Genomic DNA, 24,082 nt, shown 5'->3' with positions numbered 1-24,082 from the left:
TCGACGGCGAAAGCGGACGCATCGGTCAGGGCAGCAGCGCCAACGACGACGATGACGATGCAACGGACAAGAATGTGGGCCCTGTCTGCATCTTGGGTAGCAGACTGGAGAGAGGGAGGATCCCGTTCCTTGCCTTCCTCATAACTCAGCTCCCGTTGGCTCAAAATCTCCTCTTAAGCCCCTTTCCTTCAGGTGAGGTCGAGGGTATAGAGCGGGGCGGGGGAGGGGGGGGGCACACGATGGGAGAAGGATGGCGACGACAATGAGGAGATGGAGGACGAGGAGCTAAAGTTGGACATCCGTTCACCAACAGCAGTCGAAAGGCGAGTTTTGTCGGGAGCAGTTGACTGTTGAAGCTGAGTTACATCGTGCTTGTATCGGCTGTTGGTGTTTGCCCCTGTGGTGGAGCTGGCGCTACCATTGGCGGCATTTACAGTGCCAACGGTGTTACATTTGAATGGTGGATGGAAAGGGTAACAACAGATATCGACATCAGACAAAGATGTTACTGGGAGCGACAGGGAGCCACTAGTGTCGATAGTCAGTGAGGTGTAGCTATTACCCGACGAAGTAACGAACGCGGTAAAAGTAATGGTTAAGGTGGTAGACTCATCGACAAAGTTTCAGCGCAAGACAATGGGGGCTTGGTAGGAAGGCGTTGGGGGTGTTGAGAGGAGACCGTAAAGTTTAGAGGCCGTCTGCATCAAATTGCTTTCGTTGCCTGATATTTTAGAGAAAACGGAGCTCGCTTCATTCAGTAATCATACAGTTAAACCGTTGCGTAGGGTGGCGCATAAACACAAATGCAAAACATAGCAAATGATATAATCAAATACGTTGCAATGATTTTAAATAGGTTTTTGCGACGCATTCGAGGGCATTATAAGGAAAAACATTTACTACCAATGAAAGCTCAAATATGCGCTAAACTGCTACGCTATAGAACTCACTGGCGAAGATGCATCTTGTTCAAAACCCGTTTAAGTTTTTTTTTAATGGGGCAGACACAACTCACTTATGTGTCATACGGAAACACGGATGATCATACAGGGAACACGAGTAGAAAAAATGTACATTTGTTTTTATATAAACGTCAGACATGGCTTACCTTTGCATGTTATTTGTTATCTGCTTGTACAACCGTTCCTTACTTACATGGCGATCAAATAAAATTGATCTGTACAAAAGCGGCCAAAAGTAATATACATTACGTCTGATACAATCTCATGCGTAAAATGTTACCAATTTTTCCTAATAGCGACTTTTTGACGGCGTGTTTAAAGGGGGCTAGTTCCAAATAGCGTTGTCCAAGTATCTAAGTTATGGAAGAACGACACCCGCACATCATGCTTCCGATCTGTCTGAACCTGTCTGTAAAGTGACCTAGCAACCCAACGTTCAGCTGCCAAACGTGCCGTTGATTTAATCGAACACTGCGTTCAGTCATTATAACCTTCTATTCTCATATGAAGCGTGAAAGTTGTCGCTCTGCTGGTACCTGCATAAAATCCTAAATAACCTATAACCTCCTAATTTCCGTTTTTCCGCATGACAAACAACTACTCTGACGAGAACACATCACTTTTGTAACTGTGCAGTTATTGTCTAGTACATTATTCGAGTTGATCTCGTTATGATGATGAAGTTTAAGCAAGTAAATGACACAATTCAAGGTTGTGTTGAGCAAAAGGGCTTGATTATTCTTGTGAGCCCTTCTCAAAGGCCAGCGCTACAAGACTATACTAGTTTTTGGCTTTTGTTAAGAACAAAATAATATGAGATGTAATAAAACAGTAGTGAGTTCTTCAACTTTGCTTTAGAAGTACATCGTGAATTTGGATTATCTGTGTGATTGTGCCTGTGTGAAGAAGCACGCCGACTGCGTGATGCTTGGGATCAATTAATCAGAGACGGGAGTTCGAAGGGCGCCCCGATAGAATCGTGTTCTCCTAATCAATTAGAACTGCAGAAGGTCCAACGCCGCACGTGCGGTGAACGACGCACGCAGAAACACTCAGATACAGAGTCACACAACGTGAGGCGGTAGCGATGATGATGCCGTCAGCCTATAATATAACCCGATTAGTTTCGTTTCAAGCGGATGAACGAACAAAGCGGTGCACCGCAGCAGGACGCCGCTCAACAAACCAAAGCCTTCATTCAACATATTCCAGTATCGTTTAAAAGCAACGAGTTTTGAGAAGCACACGGGCGATGCCGCTTGTCAAAATGATCTACTTACTGGTTGTGGATGATAAACAACAGTATTCTGCCAAGGAGTAGTTGTAGTTGGTGTTACTAAGGTAATAGAAAAAGGAGAATATAAGTAAACAGCTGAGAGATTCTACCAGCCGCGAATAAAACGGATGACCTCTGTTGCCCCTGTGCCGCCAGAAACTTCTCAAAATGGGGCGACTGACTGGTTTCAAGTGAGATACGCACAAGGCTGAGTTTCACTGGATCCGTTGGCTATTACCACTTGCGCGTATATACCTGTTCGTTCGTCGCTTGCGTACTTGGGCGGGCTCTGCAATGTTGCCCACTAAGACATTGGTCCGTACGCGTCGTGTCGCCTGTTTAGAATAATGGTGATTCTAGCCCCATACATATACGCCAGATCATGTCGTCGATAGCGACTCCATAATGCTACTATTATCTCCTGTGCCAAGAATGACATTAAATAGTATTGTATATAAACGTCAACAAAAAATAACCAGACATTGCATTGCCCGGAGGCTTCTAGCTAATCATTACCACTGGTCGGTTTCGTCCTGTTTAAGATCTGTCTTGCACACTGGTCGTGTCAAGCTCCGTAAGGCTAAAACAGTCCTTGATCTGTATGACGCAGGTTGAAGACAACCATTGCTCATGGCCTGCGATGATGACGCTCCTGTTGCTACAACATTAAAAAAGCGTAACGACAAGACGGCACGACAAGAGCTAAAATTTCGCGGCTACAGTTGAAATCGCATAAGTTACAGAATATACTCGATAAATGCAATGCATATACCTTATAGGTATATGCCTTGCATTTATCTTCTATATATTCGGTAACAATAGTGAGCTTAGTCGCTCACCGAACCAAATACGTAGATAGTGAGCTGAATAAGGTAAGAGCATAGAAATCAACAACGAACGAGTAATAGCGAGGCATTAAATGGATTTAAGCATACAATGTTGTTTAGGGAGAAAGAGTAAATGGAAGAAAAATTGATTGGAGTTAGTTCGATTGAAATTTTCGTCGTAAATTGTATTTTCTGAAACTTTTTCTCAACTTTTAAATATAGAGGTCGCCGAATCGGAGCATATTGATTCTTGTTTTGTCATAGCCATCTACGAGCTATGCAAATGTTGACAATCGTAAATACGTTGTACTTTAAAAAGGATTAGCAAGCGGCTGAATCAGCTAGCAAACAGAACGTCTCATTTTTTTTTCTGCAGACGCAATAATTGAGAAAAATGGTTTGGCTTGAAAAGGAAAAAAAAATAGTTTAGATAGGTGACTATTAAAAAAAATGCTGCTATTGATTTCAAACAAAAAGGTCCGCACTAATACTAACAAACATAGTAGCATATTTCAGCGATAGAAAAGCTACAATGCATCTAATGCGAATGTTCGGGCAAGTTCGAAGGAACTCTAGACGTTAAATGGTGCCTTTAAATTCTACACAATTAATTAACGCTAACACGAGCACTCCTAGTTTACTTATATAATACGAAAACCAGAGCATACTAGATTCTCAATATAACCTAAAAGTTCGACTCGGAAATTAAGGAGGTGGATGGTCATAGACACTGGGCAAATATAGGAGTTTCTTGATCGGTGATATTTTTTCTACTTTTTCGTAATATGCCACGTAAGCGCGCTTCCGTTGGAAAATAACAGTAGCCTTAGCTGGGCAAATCTGCTGGATATTGTGAAGGAGAAGTTTTTTGGGATATCATCTACTTGCCGTTTTCGAACCTCATCAACCCAGAGTTTACTGTCATGCCAATCTAAAGTTGAGCTCAAGCTTGATCTAGCCAGAACTTACCAAACCTAGAATTGTCTGCCAAGTGCTAAATATCTAGGTCGACGACAAACAGGGTTCGTTGGAGCTTTTGAACATTTATTGGCAGATTTCGTACCAGAATAAACCACAGCAGTTGACTAAAACTGTCAAGCCTTTGGATGCCTGATTTGGTGGGATGATGAATTTTTCACAATGCACACTTTGATTATAACGGGGTTTTTCTAACGGAACGTAGAAGTTTGAAAACTGTGAAAGAACATCGCTAGTAGGTAGGTAGGTAGGTAGGTAACATCTTTTGAAGGTGAATGAAAGGCTATTTTAAATTTACAAACATAGTGCACCTGGGCCGAAACTCTACATAGGATGCTCTTATGTAGGTTAAAATGGTCTTGTATGCTATATTGGCAAGGCCATTACTGCAAAACTTACACATTCGGCTGAAATGACAGGTGCGATCTTTAGGAAAAGATTTAGCCTCATATAACCTAAGTCTATGGAACTTGCGAGATGGCTTAGCATTGGGTCGCTAAATCTGAACGTTGCGGCTGAGAGTGTTCAGTGGAGAAAATTGAGCTTGCGAATTAAAGCTACAGCGAACAAGTTATATATGTGTACAGCGGTCCGTTTTTCGAGACAGTCCTAGTTTGCTATTGTCCGAAATATTTCTGTTATTGTCTGCAGGACGTCTTTCGGCACCTAGTCTCAATGAAGGCTGCGAGGAGTCTCAAAACAATGCCTATCTAGGTTCGTAGCATATAGGTAGTACGCGCTTGTAATCTTGCAACAGGGTTTGCTGAACAATAAGCGGCGGCGGCGGCGGCGGCTGTAGTCCCTTGAACGAAACAGTCGAACCGGCGATTGGAAAATTTTCGTCAGATGCCACGTACGGTAGCTTTCAATATTGACTGAGGCTGTCATGGGTGATACTTCTTTCGAAATTCCCCAGGGATGCCCATATCGACAGGACGTCCTCCTCTCGCCTAAGGACCCTCGAGGGTATACCTTGAGATCAGCAGAGGTGAGGGCAGAGACGTGTCCGTTTTCTGGTAAATGATTTTTACCCTGAAAGTCGATTTCGTGTCAGTTGGTCTGTTGCGATGACGCCGGAAATTGATCCGGGTCCAATCCAACGTTCGCGTCACAAAAACTACATGAGCTAGGGTCACTTCGCGTAATTCATTTGCTAGCTTTCTTATTATCTATCTACTATAATCTATAAAGGCTAATACGCGGCTACGATGCACATATAAGTCCTTCTCAGGGTAAACTCGTAGGGGCTGTTGTACCTGCACCAGGTCTATTCGGTCAAGCTGTGGTTGTTGTTGTTGAGGCGCTCTAGAAGTATCAAAAGAGTATGGGTCTCAGGCGTCATTCCTCTGTTGGATCTTAGGTTCCTTAGGTACGATACCGGTGAAGTCAAATTCGTCTGTATTCATTTAGTCATACATTCCATGGTTGGTACGAATGAGAATTCTGCATTATTGGTTGACCAACATTGCTGAATCCTCGCCTGCTGAGGCTATATATTATCGCATCACTTTTTAGGAGCTGTATTTGAACAAAGCACAAACAAGCAACACTAACAGCATTAAACCCCTGATTAAAAAGCACAGTTAATTAAGCCCTGTGAGGTGGGTGATTAGGGATATTTTGTGTGCGAAGTTAAGGCGGGCGAGTAATGGACGGCAGGGCGAAGGTGAGGTTCCAAATAAGGCAACGTCATTAAGTCCTGTTTGTATTACAATAACGTTATATCATTTAACGGAAGATAAACGCCAGCCATCGTGTAACGAATTGAATGAAGATTGTCTTTCTATTTATTGTAATATTGAGGTGTGGTAATAGAAGATGTGGTAACAGGTATTGCTTCTAATATCTGTGCATACAGGCGGATGGTGTACCTGTAAACTCGTAACAATCGCCCTTTTATCACTGCTGTTCGTGCTGCAAGCTTTTTTTGGGAAAGATACATGCCAGATTTAGGTGAGTCTAAGGTTTCCAACGTGCGATTTTGTGGTTGTAAACAAAACGTCTGAGCCACATCAATCAACAACGTCACGATGGTAATCACTATTAATCACTGTGGACGAAAAACCCCTAATAACTTCAATTCAAATTTTTATCGTTTCGTATTATGACTACTAAGAGACCAGCTCCTGTTTATATTATTATTAAAGTCAAAGCGCTAAATACATGCACTGTAAGCTAAAATAGACGCTTCGCTCGAATGACCCGTTTGCATCCTGTTGTAAGTTAACCCCAGCCGTTGTAAACCCATATTCTTTGTCGCCATAGCATCTTCGCTGGCCAGCTGGAAGAATAACTGTTCTGTACTAATCACACGATTAGAAACGAGAAGGAACAACTGTCTACAATTAAGTTAATCTCTACGAAAATTTTACTTAAGCCAGATTTCACGTCATCACAAGATGAAAAAATCTGCTTTACAATGACTTTTGTTTGTTTTTTTAACTATTATTTGAGCTTAAAAATGTTTTGTATGTAGGTCTGTCGTAGGTATGCATCGCTCATTCGATCCCTTCGATACTAGCCTAAGCCTCCGATAAAGCGGTAAGTTCAGCATTGCAAAGTTTTACACATTTTTACGAAATATGTAGGTAGTGAGCATATTTTGTAATGAAAATGTGCATATTTGCCGATCATTCTAAACAAAAGCCACCATGTAGCCTGTTTCTATAAACTCAGTAATATAGTAAAATAAGACCAGTAATCAGTAAATAGGAAAATAAGGCCTCGGGTTTATATACGCTCAAAGACACATAATATCTCTCTAACGCTTAAGTTGTCCTTAATAGCTCTGTATTGACCCCCTCACCGTTTGCTCTCCTACATCTATACGACATGGATATATCTCGAAGTTACATTTTTTTTCTGGTGGAAAGAAACTCATGTCGTTAGGAAAACTAATTTTTATGTTTGGAATATCTAAAACTATAGACGATGACTTCAAAACAGGACGACAGTCACTATTCTACACAGCCGTTTAGGTATGACTCGTCGCTCTGCGCGCGGGTCTCAGCCGTCGATTGAACGCGTTGCTCGCATATGCTGCACGCCTGCCTGTTTATATTACTTGAAGGCCTTCGATTTATCTGTAAACTTTACTCTTCCGAAAGTAGATTCGAAAGGAAGAACGCTTTTAAAAGCCATAGCGGCAAACGTGTCTATGAAAGGAATGATTGTCGTTGAAGCATGGGTAAGAGCATATGATGAATGCGGGAGAAAACACTCATCGACATAGAACACCCCGATTTGTTTCGTTTGGCCATCGCTCGATTAGGGTACTATAATTTCGATAGCCGTGACCGTCGATGCTAACTCTTAGCTTAGCGTGAAAATTAGCTTTGAGTTCACCGAATAGGTAAACGTAAAATCAAATAAACATCCATTTTTCAATAGATTTTAAATACAGTACATACGCAGACGTTTCGCTTATTCATTCGATGCGAATTTTTTTACTAGGCAACGAGTTAAGGCAGGACTATGTGCTCCGAAGCAGAACTGTTTGTAAGAAGGTAAAACCCTTTTTACGAGGATTTAGTTCGTCATTGAAATCCCCTTTAGTTAAACCAGTGGCACACGACAAGTCGCTAGCGCGAAAACCTGTGTCGTCCCGTGTTATCTAGATTTTCGGGGAATTTTCCATTAGAAAAACCACAAACAATCAGAATCCAAACACTGTTCTTACACAATGTCGCATCACTGTTTATATAGTTGGATGTAAATGGTCACTCAGTTCAGCATTGCAGAAACTGTCGCAATCTACACACGAAGGCGACTTTAAAGTTCAACTTAGCTTTACGAGCTTAAGGTCGGCCATCATTAAGTTAGCTAAATGAGCGAGTCGGTCTCTCTCTCTCTCTCTCTCTCTCTCTCTCTCTCTCTCTAGAGAAGAAAATACGCAAAATTCAAGGTCCATTGAAAGAAATTGCACTGTCTGCACCTAAAACGTTCTATAATGTTATAAGATATTATTGAATGGATATTTTTAGTATCTAAAAGCAGTAAACAGACATAGTTAATTCATCATGAAATTTGCGATTTCTCCACTTTAGGATGATTATATTTAGAGTTTGACTGGCTTAACATGTTCAAACTTAAATAAATCAGCCGAAATACTTGATTTAACAGAAATGAAAACGCAAAAAATATGGTATGATACCGTACCAGAATAAGTTTTGGACATAAGCTGCCTGATCTCCCAGATAAGATCTCTTTCATAATGCCTCGAAACAAAGTTGAGAGCGTATTACAAAAACAAAAATATCAGTGTATAGTTCTTTTTGTTCGGGTGAACAAAGTGCCAATAGTATGCCCAGTTCGTTAATACGATCCCTGTAACTAATTCAGTAATACTCATTTTTCACAAATGTTTGATTTAAAAAAAAGAGCCACAATATTTTTATTTTGGCCGTGAAAATCGTTAGGAAAAGCTAAGTGTAATGCGTTGATCTGATGCTTGGCCTTCATCTAAAGACGGCGCAGACCGTGTTATTACTTCGCATAAGATAAGCGTGACTGACCACACAGAACAGCAGGGAAGAATGATATCACAAAAAATTATTATATATAAATTGATGGGGCTGGCATGGTACACATTTTCGATTAGCTGATGCTGAGCGGTATCAAAGGCAAATCTGGTGTCTTCCATGCGGAAGAAACTTTTTAACCCTTTCGATGCGGTAGAAGCCGTAACTCAAAGTAAGGTTGCGAGGGCGGTACTAGTAAGTCCTCATTGGAATACTATCCTAGCTTAAAGAAACCGCTTCCTGACTCTCCGAACGCAAAAACACTTAATGAGTCGTATGCCGTATAGAGAAGCATCTGTTTTAAATGCCAGTGCTATTTTACCTTACATAATCACGTTAAGTTAGTGTTGTTCGGACCTTTTCTCATAATAAGTCGACGCGAGTACTAGTCAAGCCATGTACGTTCTAGAAAAAGTTAAAGAAACTCGAACTTTTGTGAACCTCAAAAGAACACTTGTGCTTCTACATTTAGAGACTCGCCTGCGCTCGATCTGAAAGCATCTGAAACTGTGAAATACCACAGGGGAATCAGAATGTCTCGTTATTTTAAGGATTTCCACACTATCATACGCTCTAGTATCTGCTACACGCGAGACTACATCGAAGGCCCGAATGGCGTGACCACCTAAACTGGCTGTGGCAATCGTTTTAGTCAGGGGCAATATTGACTTACACCGCCCCTGCCACTTTGTCTTGCTTGCTATCATTGTGTGGCCATTTCAGCCTTTTTTACTTCAGAAGGCATCTGGGTGCATCCGGACGGATCTGAAGCTACAAACAAAAAGAAGTAGCCTGCTCACCGCTGGATAGCCATAGTTTTGGTAAATTCCCTTTCGAAGCTAAACGCCTATTCACAATCACGTACGGCTGGCGAATACGCCATACGCTGCTTCGCTTGAGCGGGCGCTTGAAGACCCAAAGGTCGCCTTTAGATGTTTGGACAAAAACCTGAGTGAGGCCAAAAATCAAATCCAATATGACTCAGTTGACTAGTTACTAAATCAATCGTTTGCTGTATCCGGAATCTTACTGAATAAGGTACACGTTCATTAGGCCTCGTTTGACAGAAATCCATTTTTGTCGAAATATAAACTACAACACAAAGAAGAATTTGCTGATCGTTGCGCGCTTCTACGTATCAGCTAGTCTAGTTTCGCAGGTAATGTATGATGTAAAAATAGGTATTTCACAGGGTCGTTCAGTATGCCCTGACAGAATTTAAGTTAGTCATAGTCGAGCGAAGGCTGACACGGTTTCGGATGTAGAACTGACTGTAAATTCATAACAAACACAGTCAGCCGAGCAGACGCTCCGTCTTATTAACGTAGCCCCAACAACAGCCGTCTACTCTGTTTTATTTTAAACGTGACGCTCATTAACTGCCCTATCTCCTGTATCTTTTCGTTTACTCGCTCCGGTGCTTATACTATAACCGCGTATAACATGTACGGGATAAAAACTCAAAGTAGACGATGCAGGAGAATTATAGGAGTGACTAGAAACCCGTCGGGCTATGCAACGCATCACGCATGAAATCAGATCGGCAAAACGTTCTGCTACTTCCGGTACCTTAAAAGCATAAACGCGTAAAAGATTTATCCACTAACTTTGCGAACTTAGAAGTTCGTTGTATTCGGCCGTCATTATCTCTGCGAAAAGCTGAGCTCGTTACAGAAGTAACGGCACACCAAATTTTGCTATATCCAAACATAGTAAAAAGCTTTTTTCGATCCATTAGTCTCAACGTTGAATTTCTCATCTTTAGCGTCCAGAAGTTTGAATCCTACAAAACTGAGGTATGCACAGCTCTCCTAGATGATTCCATTGGAAAGTTTGTAATGTAACTGTTGACTTCACTTGACGTCTCCTAAATGGTCGAATTTCTACTTTGCTAGTCCTCTCACAAAAGGTCTCTCCTAGCCAGCTCGAGCGCAGAATTGCCAACAGGGTATCGTTAAGTAAAGGATTGCTTCGTAGCGGTTCACGTTTACTGACATTCCCCAGCGTCAACAACTAGAATAGTGGAAAAAAGCTTGTATAAACAATGTTTTAATTGCATAAATATGTTTCTGCAGATTGAAAACCGTGACTACGGGTCCGTCTACTGTCACGGAATGCGCCGTAAACTTCTTTAAACCATCTGTTGTTTTGTCTATACTGATGTACAACATGTGTACCTGGCATTTGTGTTATATGCGTGCGTGTCTGGTAATTTGTTTGGTGGATTATCACAGCTTGAGCAAAAAAAATTGCCAACAAGGTGTCGACGAATGAAGTATTACTTCGACAATGCATTTCCACAGAAGGACTATTAAAAATTAGTGGCTCACAGAGACTGTCGGTGCGGATGTCAACAACGACGCCGTCAAGCGTTCGATTCGTAAGCTACTTAGAAATAAACCAATTAAGGTAAGGTGGCTTTGATTAAATTACGTAATACTCAAAGAGCAAATGGCCGATAAGCTTAGAAACTAAATAACATATCTTGCTACAGTTCCTGAAAATAATAGGTCTGCATGACATTACGCGAAAGGGAATCTTTGAACAAGTTACGCAGTAATGTTCTCATAGACAAAAAATTATTACGTCTCTCATATTGACCCAGCTTAAGTTTAATAGATGGTTATATTGTCAATTGATTGATGCGACCATTACATCTACAGAAGGATAATAACTTCGATTCATCCAAATGGCCACTACGCTTAAAATGGTTAAGGTTATTGTAAGTTGAAGGAACTCGGAACAGATCCGAGTAATCAAAGCATTGTTTGCGATACACAAATGCAACTCGTGGCTTCCGTTCGGTAGTGGATATTACTAACGGCTCTAAAGCAAGCGACAGGATGATGTGCCCAGATGGTACTACAAAGTCAATTAATTTTACAGATCAGGGCAGCTATCGATGCGAATGACAACTAGTAAATCAGCCATAATGAGCGAATTGGGTTGCTTGCTAAACGTACCAGACGAGCGAAACGACCGCTGGCAATCTTTCAATCACCTAATAATATGCTCTGGTCCGAGATAAAAACTCTGCCAGCTGGTCGCGTTCTTCGGAACTATGCGTCCGTGAGTAAGCTGAACGCCAAAGATGCATGGTTGCGCAACAGGGAAAAAAGCGTGAGTGGAAACACGTCTCTCTCCATTTTTCTTCCTTACCTTTGTCAAATCGATCAAAGCTTAGAAATGCCGCAAACATCAAATAACGATTATTTTCAGCTTATCTATTTATCGCCGAGCTTTACGAGTGTATACGAGATAGTTCGACAGTTATTTTGTCCTTTTCCCCAAGTGGGTTTCAAGAAAAAAGACATAGCTAAATGCAAAATTAATTGTTTTGTCCTGGTACGTTGTTGTCTGCCTAGCTGTCAACCATTTGGCGCTACAGCTTATCTGGACTGCTCGGTAAAGAAGACAACAGATGATCCCGGTTTGTCATGGAACGTGTCTTAACAGCCTGATGGTTAACCTATAGCCAATATGAAAAACGCTGAGCTTAGCGATTTAGTTGGTCACTTACTTAGCTATTCAAAAAAACTGTCAGAGGTTTCCTAGATTAAGTTTTCTAGTCTTCATGTACGTTTCTTGAAGTTCTCAGCATTCAGGCAGTCCAATATGTGCTCATTCCAAGCTCTGAATCGTCTGATGATATCGACGCTCGCTGATTCGTCCCTGTTTTCACAGTATCTCATCTCTCAAACGAATGCGGTCAATGGCATGTAAGACTGACATTACGGGTCACGGCGACGCGTTTGCTGTCATTATCAACGACGTCAGCTTCTGTGCGTTTTATAGAGGAAGGATTACCGAGCACTGATATTCTGGGGTGTTATTACCGGTGGCGATGAAAACTTAGGAACACATCTCAACTGATAATAGGTAACGACTGAAATTACGATAACCGCGGACATCTGCCAGATTAGAAGGAGACCGTGGCAGCGTGCTAGTAGAAATGAGAAATGCATTTAACTTCGCGATATAGGAATGTACGCATGAAGAGAAACGCGAAACGGAAAATAACACAGGTAACGGTTCCGGAAATAAAATACTGGAAGGCTTTTATCAGAACTCGATTTTCGAAAATAACGAAATACAAAAAAAACGTGTATCGCCGTACTGTAGACTTTAGGAATAAATTACAGACACAAGATAAATGTTTCACTTTTCTACTAGTATTGGTAAACACGACATTTTGTTTTGTTCTTCCTATGGCGCTATGATCCCCCAAGATGTCACTGACAACGTTTACAGGAAGCAATTTTATAATAACTGCGCAAACTTTCATTTATTTCATACTAATTTTTAATTTAAACAATCTAAAATAGGCTTTCAAATAAATAAATATTAAAAGAATCATGAGGAAGAAAAAAAAATCCTAAATATTAAAAGGAATATAAAAGTGTACCAGTCAAGCGGTATTGTCTGTCAGATATATTCTCCAATATTCTAGGTGACTTAATTAGCTACATTTTCAAGTATATGCTTAAGATGTAGCAACAGATAAGTTTTCTATGCTAACATTGATCGAATACTACGCTCATACGTACGTCAGTGAATGTTACAAAGAGTAAAGTGTCCATTGTATTGACTTCTTTCAGTTTGCGCATTTAGTGACTTTTGGCAATGATGATCCGTTTTTGATCACGTCTCTACCGAAACGATCATTTTCATCATATATTTTGCTATTGGGCGCATCTAGCTAGTAATGCCAAAGTTATCGTAAGTTCCTAGACATAATTCTTGTATTTGTAACAATTAGTGATTTTCAATACGTCTTCTGTTGTACAGGATAAATTCTTACGAGCAACAAGCCACGAAAACTTTTAATAACGTTGTTGATAACACAGTAGCGTCATAAGAAAAAAAAACAATACGCTCTGCACGACGAGAAGTTCGCGTCAGCTGGAAGACTACGATATTGCAGCTGGTGTTTTACGCATAAAGAATGTTATGAATATATAAAGGCGCGTTATTGGCTGGAAGAAAACCACGGCGCGTCCAATACATCCAGATGACCACAGAAAGCAGGCAGACTATAAGCGATTCTCGGCAGCGATCCAAGTCGATCTTGATGGGCTTTCCGTTTTGCACGTGGTACGCATCTTGTGCGTATGTCCCAATGTGACAAAAAACGCGCAAGATAAAGCGTGATCTTAATATTTTATTCGAAATTGATTTTTCGAAGCAATTCCCCGTTCGCTGTACCTCTTATTTTTGATTATTCGTGTCCTAATTTATCCCAATGATTTACCTCGAAAATGTTCTACTGTCATGCTTCTCGAGTTCTACACATGAAAGTCACACTAAAAAATTGATTTGGGTGGAAAAATCGTAGCTTCTGTCGTTCTCATATAGGATTTGCCGTGTAAATGCAGAGAAAAATTGTCAAGATTGAAATCGAATTATATATCTTACAGCTACCTCCTGGCTTTTTTTTTTTATCCATAATATACGCGTCTAAAATTGAATACCTATCTCTTATCCTGAAAACTGTTTCGTAAAGTAGTTGCCTTACTTAGTTTTTAAGGAGCAACTTCTTTCTCTTATAATTCAGTGTTATATTGGATAAGTTACGATTATTTTTAGAATTTTAATTTTAGGACGATTGATAATTTTTGAAAGGTTTTTCATATAAAGATGTTCGTTTTTCTATACTCTTTGAAATTAAGTGCAAAATAAAAATGCAGTCTTTCTGATTTTTGCCATCGAAGGGTAACATAATGGTTTATACGAAAATTGTTGTGAATTTATCAGATCTATATTAAGCTAAAGCTGGCAGACGGATTATGTGTAATGAAAAAACGAGAGGTCTATCGTAGCACATCGATATTATGATAAGAACGTTACAGCGTAAAGCCGGACTAACGATATCCGAGTGAAGAATTTGGCTTATGCAAAACTGGGGGTGCACTACGAGGCCAGGGATTAACTCTACGTATAGAGTAAAATTCGTTTAAGCTTATATTGACATTTCTAAATCCAGAACAGTTATTTCTCAAGGTAGTAAGGTCCGTGCTCTGTGGTAGTGGCCTAAATGCAAAGAGAAGACGGGCTCCTGTAAACGATTCGTGGGATAAGATGGTAAACTCATTGTTCCATGGGCTCGGATAAATAGAAAAATAGATTGGCTACGTTATAAAAAATAATTATTGTCGCTCTACAGCTGCAACAGGATAGTGGATTCGATGCAGCAAGATTCCGGAAAAGTCTAGAAGTGCAGTCCGATCTCCATGGAAAAAGAGGTACATACTTTTACAATATACTTAGGTCTGAAACCGTACCATAGCTGATATTAGATTGCGAATTATTATTAATCAAATTAGATAGATAAAGTCGATGGGGTAATGTAGCATTGCAAAAACACTATCGTTCCTATGGTAAAATAGGATAGATAAGGCAGGGCGTCTGCAACGTGGGCAGATGTGACATGGGCAGATCAGATTAGCTGAACTAATCAGCGGTAGAACAAATATGGGGTTATATTCTATTATTGATATTCATAGAACTATTACTTTACGTACAGGCAGCTCCAACTGGGGTGCATCGTAGTTTATAAAATGGGTCCTAAAGATGCCTGTTACTAAAATCCAGGCCGATTATCCTTTCAGTGACGTGGATTTGCTCACTGTACGTTCGAACGTCATGGTTAATTAATATACTAGTTTTTTGCTCATGCTTGTTATACCGCTGTAGTAATTATCCATCGATAGAATACTGTCCGTCTGCAGGTTTATTGTTGTCAAAATCATTACCTTCTCTTTGTCGTATACAAAAGTTCTAAGTTACCTCTAGGTTAATGAAATGATTTTTAGACATAAGATATTGATCTTATAAGAGGAAGCCTATGCATGGCTGCGTTAAGCATTTGGAACTATTTTTGATTTATGAACTCAAGACATCTAAAGATGTTTGGTAAAACATACGAAATAACAATTCCATAATAAATATCAGTTATTTCATCATTAAGAGCAGAACAAAATATTCGTGAGAACTTTCGGACCATGGTGTCGGTTATTACTTTAAGCCATTTAATTTACATCAGGAAAACACCAAATTCGATACTGGGCAATCGACGGTAACAGAGGCTTTTCCCAGGGAAAGGGGTCATAGGTTGTGATTATAGATATTAGCAATAATGTTGATTCAATACTTGTATGATAATATGCACCATGATGATCATCATGTATGCAAGCGGCTCGTCGGTACGACTAACTACGTGCGGACTTTCGTGGGATAGCAAAAGGTAAAATGCTATGGGTATTGAAAGCGTTAAAAACATCCTCCTTAGCAGAGTTCTGTATGGCGGGAGTTGAGTTCGAAGTGACGGGCTGTAGTTCATCGTTAGGACGATCCGCGTCTTTGTACAGCTTTCGTCTGCTAGATCTTGTTGAGGACGATCTGAGGCTCCCGCAGAACGCCGCACCAGGCAGAAATACCGAAGCCCTTCTTGCGACGCTCCCTTTTTAATTTCTGGTTATGATGATGACACCGCTCTGTATTATAGTGATAAATCTAAAAAAAAAAGCAGGGCGCTTGTGTTAATTTATGCACCCATGCACACCGTGTTACTGGGTGATTGCGGAGGGATTCTATTTGACGTTCTCATATATATATATATATATATATATATATATATATATATATATCATTTATTTTTATACTAAGCTGTATAATAAAAAAATCACTCAGAAATATCAATCAATCCGATGGTGTATTTAAGTACTATAACTGACAAATTACTTACAATACCCGACAAATAACTCGTTTACTTTCTAGCTGTGTCATTAGTTAGGAAAGCAAGTTTTTTTTATAATGCAGCTGAATGTGCCAATTCCATAAAATCTTTCAATGACTGATAAAGAAACGTAGTAAATTGTCATACCCTATACCTTAATATACTTCTTGATTATTTTGGGATACTCAGATTAAGAGCAACGTCCTATAAATTTTTACGATTCTAGGGTCTTGTTGGCGCCTATTTGAGTACAAAACCCTGTACACATCCCATGGATGCAGTTTTTGTCGAGACCAAGAAAAACAAACGGGAAAATGATCACCCGTTATGCTGTTGAACGGTCTTTCATGTATCCGCTAGGGCCGGCGCAAACTTAGGATTGCTGTCAAATGAAAAACGTGGTCTTTAGCGAGAAAGGTAAAGCTGAGTTGACAGGTGGACAAAAAGTGGGTGCCCCTTCAATCTGCGCCTGTTCGAACTGTTGATGGGAAACAGTTCTGTTTTTAATTGAACCCCGTTTACCCTAACTAAACTTACGTTTAACTTTATTATAAGTATATTATTGTGCATGTCTAATATTTAATAACGTAATGCAATAGGTAAATCATTTTAGATTCAAGACGATCTTACAAGATCGATGAACCATAAATATTTTCTAGTCTTTCTTAGTGTTTTTTTGGTTTTCTTGCTTTTTAGCGTTATTAGAAGATTTGACATAACTGCTTTGTTTTCTTGTTAACTTCTCCGGTGTTGCAGAAGATGTCCTCGAAATAAAAAGGAGAATGCCAACGTCGAAACTTAAACTCAGTGGTGTCCAACTTTAACTTAAAACTGTATATACATACATACAAATGTAATAATTTAGAATTACTTTAAACAAACTTATGTAGACGCCTCAACATTTCCAAGGCTTCGAGGGTAATATCCTGAATACACAGCTAAAGCCTCAACTTTTTTTTATTGGTCATAGATTCTTGTTAATTAGCAACATCCCATCAGCGCTAATAATTATGGTTTCATCATACACTACAGAGCAAAGATTAGTCGAAGTAAACAAAAGGCTCTATACCATCAATGTCAACCTGTAAATAATATATATCTATATATAGAGCCCAGTTATATTTATTATGTATGAACACTTTCATATGGTATGTTAAGTGACTTTACCCATTGTTTGTTAACGGCATGGACAACATTTATTTCCTTCGTTTCGCTATATTGCTACACAGTTTTCATATCACATGTTAAAATTATTTAACCTCGTCGTTTAACTTACCGCTAAATGATCGAAAAACACTATAGGATATCATTGACCCAACGACGTTTACTTGGTTCAAGGGTCGGGGCAATACAATCCTGTTGGAAATAACCCTTCAAGAAATAATATATATATATGCACATGATTGAAAGGTAAGTCAATATTCTTTCTTGATAATGAGACGTCGCTGATCGGTTGTCGGATACGCTGAAGCTGACAAGGAACGGTATGAAGGGGGCCGGATCGAAAGCTTTGGTTTGACTGATTCCTGCGTATGTAAGTCCTCACACAATGCGTTTAAGCCAATTATGTCTCTCTTTATTACTAATGAAAATCACTAAGGTGTCTCATGCTAAAACCAAGACGACAATGTGTTGAGCATACAGGCTTATACGTCATCTATATGAGCTTGCATAGCTTCATCATTAGGTGCTCAAAAACGTCACACTTTACGTAAGCTAAACTGACTTAATCCCATTGTTATTAGGTGAGAAGTGTGGTATCATGGATCCTATATTATGGGTACAGATGAACAATATTGCCCATGACGCTTAATGAAATGGTTACGTTGGATCATGTCACGGAATACTGATCATTACTAGGTAACCCGAACTGCAAGCATCTTTCAACAGAGCTGTCAATCTATTCAGCATCATCCTATTGACTATAGGTATCGCTTAGCATTCATGGCTTACTGCGTGAAGCTATTGGTGTAACCCTTTAACGGGGTCTGTAAAAAGTGCCAAGCAAGTGGGTATTTACACGACAGCAATCCTGTAAGTGGGCATTAGCCAAGTCAACCTGACACGGCTCCCAAACAAAACAGGACACAGGGCGGCATGGTCTGCTTCGAGCGCATTGCCATGTTAACTATAATTAACGTATACACTACTGAGATGGTTCAATTCTCAGCGTCCATATGTTAATAATCACGAAAACTAGGAACGAAGAGAAAATAAAAAGTTGAAAAATAACGTTAACAGCGGCGCGTATGGTAGCAGCTTTGAATAAGTTCAGCTAGACCCACTCCAGTTAGGCCCTCAGCACTGGTAAGCTTTAATACCTAAAAGTAAGTGACCCAGATGACTTGTTCCCATCAAAATGACAACCAACAAAATAAATCAACAATAAAAAATTTAAGCTTAGGCTCATAAGTGATCTGTAAGTTTCTCGTGAGTAGATGCATTCAATCCTACGTTGTAATAATACAATCTACCTATAAATGGTAGATAGAGCATCGAATCGTCCAAGAACGGTGTTCCGAAAACCAGGAAGTGCTCAGTCAAAATACACCTGAGCCGTATTGGAATGACGCGATCGCAACGGAATAAAGACTAACGTAAGGCGGGAACTCAACTACACGTGGAGTAGCTTTCACGGGAAAGGTCAGGTCGCCTCACTAGAATTTGTGAAGAAGCATCTGTAAATTTGCAGGTTAGGCGAAAATCACTTGATTAGGTTAGTATCTCTAACACACGTACGATAATGAAGTCTGTCGCTTTTGCAAACGTTTTCACAGCAACACGGATGAATTTGTGCGCGGAATTTCTCGTACACGGGACTACTTGCTAAAGACCTATATCCCAAAAAGGACTCGACCTGACAAAATGTCAAGAAGGTATGGCGGATGAAGTGTCGCCGCCTCGGAGCAGTGCGCTCAAAAACATTAGAAGCCAGGTTTTTAGCCTCACGTTATGTTGGTGCTGTCCGATTGTGAGGTGCATGTGTCAACCGAGGGTCTTCGTTAGGATGCCATTCTCACGGCAGCTGTAACGGTAAGCCAGAAAGGGTATTTTCATTGGTCCCAGTAGTAAGCTTGCTTCGAAAATATTGGATGGTTGTGAGGGATAGGCTTTATCGCTTCGGCTCACGGGGTTACGTCCGGCGCTTTTGCGGCAAGCCGAACCACTGGTGTTTTCAAATCTTCATCTCATCCAAGTGATTCTAAAGCATCATTAAATTAAGGCGCGGTACTGCCCAGAAAGAAGAGCCCGCTTCCTAAGTTCCGGAACACCACTGTAGTGATGGAGTTTGCGCGAACTATATATATATCAACTCAGATAAGCCATTTTGAACGTTCGTAATGCAGCCGCCAACTAGCAGTTGGAGACAAGCAAGGACTCTGCTTGTCTTTCAGAAACGCAGAATACAAAAGTGAACGAGTTACCTAAGAAATTCGCAGTAGCCCCTTTGTCAATCACAAACAATCAAGTACAGCTGCCAGAACGGCTTGGATCGTTAATCCGACTTTGCCGAGGTATTGATTACCAAAATTTGTGGTCAAAAAAGTCACTTCCGAACTGAGATAGGGATGCAGTCGTCGCACCGCAGAAGAGGCGGTGGTCAAGGGACGAGGGCATCTAGCCCGCTAACCCTGATGAACGAGCTGACATAGATACTTCATTATAAAATGAATTCTATTTACAGCGAAGTGTAGTGCTCAGCAGAACCAGTCCTGCCCAACTAAAGACACATTGCAATATGTGTATATAACAATGTACATACAGTATGTGTGTTCACACGTAACTGTCAGTAATATTTTGTGTTGAAAACGATGACTTGAAGAAAAAGAAACGAATTTATGGATGGAGTTCCTTAGACGTCATCTTACTGTTCGTTTTAACTTTACGTTTAGGCTTAGAACCAATTTTTTTCTTCGAAGTGATAGGTAGATAGTGATAACGGCACGGTTTCTTTATAGGATAGCTGCGCATTACGAAGTTGAAACTCTGTGCGCCTCTACCGAGAGGTCACTTGTAAACCATGCTCCTATCGAAGTGCACACACGGTAGGAACGTACCGGAACTGGATATTAGCTTTGATGATGACCGTCTTTGGAATCGGCAGCGGCGGGCGCAGCGGATGATACTGCCTTGAGTGCAGGGAAACGCGACCTAAGTCACTCGGTTGTTTCGTAATACGAGGCGAATTCGAAAAAACAAAATATCAAGAGGAACATTTGGTGCCATTATTAACTTTAAGCTAAATATTGTTGGTAGTAACACGTAAAGTAAATTACCTCTCATCTCATTAACTAATAATCTCTTATAATTATAAGAACAAAATGCACACACATACAGAGCAGGGGTGTCTTGTAAACGGTCTTAATTACCGATTACAAGTTATAATGAAAAATAATAACCAAGTTCTGACTCAAACGAACAGCTGTTTTCAATTTGACCGTGTTTTGTATTTGCAAGAAAAATAGGGCATTTTGGTTCGGTAAGATTCTCACTTACCGCGTTAAGTTTTAATACCCTTCGTTACATAACCGCCAACTTGTCTATTTAAGTTTCCTGAAGACTCAGCCTTGTTCTTCAAAGCAGATTACAGATAACATCATTTCCACATACAACTTTAAAAGCTTCCGTTTGACAGCTAGCTTTTTCTACCCTACTTAACAACAGTTCGTAAAGTTAAAATTTACATTCAGGCTGGTAAAAGTATTCATTTGAAGTTGCGTTTAGAGTGCGAATTTACGATGGGAACGGGATCTTAGTATCATGAAAACTGTTTTTATAGCGTTACACCGACGAAGACTAGGTCTAATGAGCACGTAGATTAAGACGTTCCTTATCGTTGAACTTATTTTTATGGTAATTCGATGGACGACTCTTTTGACAGAGAAATAATAGTTGCTTACAATTTTATTATTAGTTTTATTGTTTTTATTGAATGTATCAAGAAAATGAGGCTATGAAGTATTTTTAATTTGTTATACTTCTAATTACGAAAATTGTACTTTAGATAACAATCCCGAAGCGTTTGAAAATGGCACATTTATTATAATAACAGATGAAGTCTTCACATCGAAATAGAGTTGTTTATCGTGTACTAAATCGATTTTTCGAGAGAAACGGTACTCAAATTCTTCATATATATCGACTGATCACCGAAAATACTCTTACAAATTCCCCAATGCCTAATCTATTATAGGTTGTTCTATTAAGACACCATTTACAGGATGTTTATATAATAAGAGGAAGCATGTTCTAATGAGAAACCACGTTACTAACATTTATTCATTGATCGAAAGGATCAGGCCCACATCTCAACAAGCGCTTTTAATGGACCTTAATATTTACTAAGGAAATCATACGTTTTAAGGAAATGGTCAAAATTTCTCAGATTTAGGCTGACTTACGACGTTTACTATCATAACAAAAAGACGAATTTTTTTTTGTTGTTAGATGGAGGAATCGTTCCCTGTGTATTGCCTTTTTTATACGCCGACTATTTGCACTGCGGTAGCTTTCAAGGCCAAATAGAGGGCAACTTTAAAGGCAAATAGAGCTGAACAATTGTTGCCTAGAGCGATCTGTTGACCTGTTTAATACGTCTTTGAATCAATTACTATTTTGTATAGATTCTTAACTATGAGTGATAAAACTAATCTTTTTAGCTATGAGTAGTTGAACATGAAGATGTTGAAATTATAATCATTGTTTTTGAGTATTTTTTTGCTCAGGCTAAATAATTTCCATTAATAAATCAAGCAGGTACCAACAGGCCCCCGTGCCGCAGACATGGTACAATACATTGAAAAATATTATGGATATTTTTTTCGTTCGAACTTCGCAGGTTCGCAAGGCCATCTGATTACACTGTTTTTCCAAATAAAGATCGCTATCACTTCTGTGCTCTGCTGAAATTGAAAAGATTATTTAATGTTGTCACGTTGCGGTAGGGTCTAGAGCTTTTGAAATCAAAGGTTGATTTATTCAACTCGAGAGCTCGTATGGTATAGATTTTTTTCAAGCTATTTATGTGCACCTCATTGGGCCTTTCAGATTTCACTATGGCTAAAGCTTGCGTATAATTATTGCAACGTTCACTTCAGTGTTAGATCAAAGACAGCCTTTGCCCTCATTCGAAAATTGCTTAAAACTCTACATAGGGAAGACTATTCATTATAGACAAGCATTCATTCAGTAGACGTTTCATTAACTCGCTCGGATATAAAACATAGACATAGCCAGTATGGTCCTTGCCTGTACATAATCCATCAGGTCTGAAACTCAACGAGATTTCAATGAATCCGTTTTAAAGACCTAAAAATGTTCCAGTATTTAACACCTGCTTATTGAACGTAACCAAAAATTGACTATTTGCAGTTTTCGAAAAGATTTTATCTTGAATTACTTGATTAGACGCTAATGAGTGTTTGTTTTCATGTTGGATCGCGTCACCCTTATTTCATCTACTGGTTTTGAAGAACCAGCAACCAGCTCAGTCGATCCTTTAGTAAATACTTAGCTGATGCAGACGAGTTTCATCTGTGTGTACCGAGTGTCTCGCACCAATAGGCTACACAGATGATTACCCCTCATGTAGCAGTGCGTAAACTGTAAACGACTGCTACATAATGTGCGTAACTAATGCAGTGTTAACTGTAATACTCAGGTCTCAGTACAACGCCACAGCGCGTGATTTGAATACGCTTCGGTACGTGCCTAAACTATAGCATACCAGTTCTAGCGGAACTTCAGTGGCTGAAGTTTAGAGAGAATCCACTAGATGTCAAACTCGCGCCCATGGAAAAGACTGGAGTAGCGCAGACAGACCTTAACACGTACGTTGGCGGAGCCAGTGGTGGAAGTTTCTATCAGTCTTTGGTTCAGAAATTGTTATCAAATAGTCTTTTGCGAAAGTTGTTTGGTAACTTGTTTGTGTTTTATGCTCTAGACTAATAAATATAAAATATGGTAAATTTATATGATATGTGTGCTATATATGTCAGATTACGTGCATTTAAGTATATATGAGTTAGATGTAAGCGTTCTGCGGACGGAAGCATAATGTGTCTAGTTTTTGCGACATGTGCAAGAATTATTTATAATTCTTGCGCGTGTAGTATTTGGGCTAATAGTTCTCACTTTTATTTAATATTACTTACCCCAGTGACCTCCGTTACGGTGGGTGCACTCTAACAGCTATACAGCAGCGGCAATTGAAATTGTTTTTGTTACACAGTAAGGCCTGAATCGAGGCGGTTCATTTATATACACACTGGTCAAATCACCGCATGAACGACATGAAGATAGACTGCATAGCTTTTTGAAAGATAAATTTGATAAGCTAAAAAAAGCAAAGAGAGTTTGTGCCGTGAAAATAAATTAAATAAATCCTTGAAACCAACCCGATTGTGGTAATGTTTATTACACAAAAATCAGTAATTCTATACCTAAATCGATTACAAGATAGTGCGACAAGTGGATCTTACCAGAGGCTTCCTTGTCTATAAGGCCTGAGTATTGTACCCTTGGGGCACTTGGCTACGACTTAAATCTGTGTACAGGTAATTTCTACAATATTATTAAACATAGATATTGTGATTCTAGTGCCAAGAAATCAGGAAAAGAAGGTTGTATCTTTCCAAGACTTCCTTGGACCTAGGTTTCTGAATTATATTATGTGATGTGATAGTGTGGTCTTAATAAATCTAGCGTAATCTGTGAGTGTTTCCATTTAAGGTAATATTAGCTGTAATGGTTTACCACATAGCAACGTTCTTTACGGATAGCGG

At 39.7% G+C, this 24,082-nt stretch overlaps 1 long non-coding RNA gene across 3 annotated transcripts; it reads left to right on the top strand.

The window, feature by feature from the left end:
• Positions 1 to 10,496: 10,496 nt before the first annotated feature.
• Positions 10,497 to 17,393, top strand: LOC111265749 (uncharacterized). Of its 3 annotated transcripts, XR_002683634.2 has the most exons (6): positions 10,497 to 10,972; positions 11,450 to 11,683; positions 11,929 to 12,588; positions 14,727 to 14,805; positions 16,525 to 16,715; positions 17,055 to 17,393. It is a non-coding gene; the product is annotated as an uncharacterized LOC111265749 (long non-coding RNA). The 3 variants fall into 3 exon arrangements; XR_015313142.1 differs by lacking the exons at positions 14,727 to 14,805; positions 16,525 to 16,715; positions 17,055 to 17,393 and having other exon boundaries at positions 12,155 to 14,701; XR_015313143.1 differs by lacking the exons at positions 14,727 to 14,805; positions 16,525 to 16,715; positions 17,055 to 17,393 and having other exon boundaries at positions 10,498 to 10,972; positions 12,248 to 14,701.
• Positions 17,394 to 24,082: the final 6,689 nt, after the last annotated feature.

This window comes from Varroa jacobsoni, unplaced genomic scaffold (genome assembly GCF_002532875.2).
Source record: "Varroa jacobsoni isolate VJ856 unplaced genomic scaffold, vjacob_1.0 scaffold_107, whole genome shotgun sequence".
NCBI classification, from domain to species: Eukaryota; Metazoa; Arthropoda; class Arachnida; order Mesostigmata; family Varroidae; genus Varroa; species Varroa jacobsoni.
Note: the sequence above shows the minus strand (reverse complement) of the source record. Positions and strands in the feature narration are given on the sequence as shown.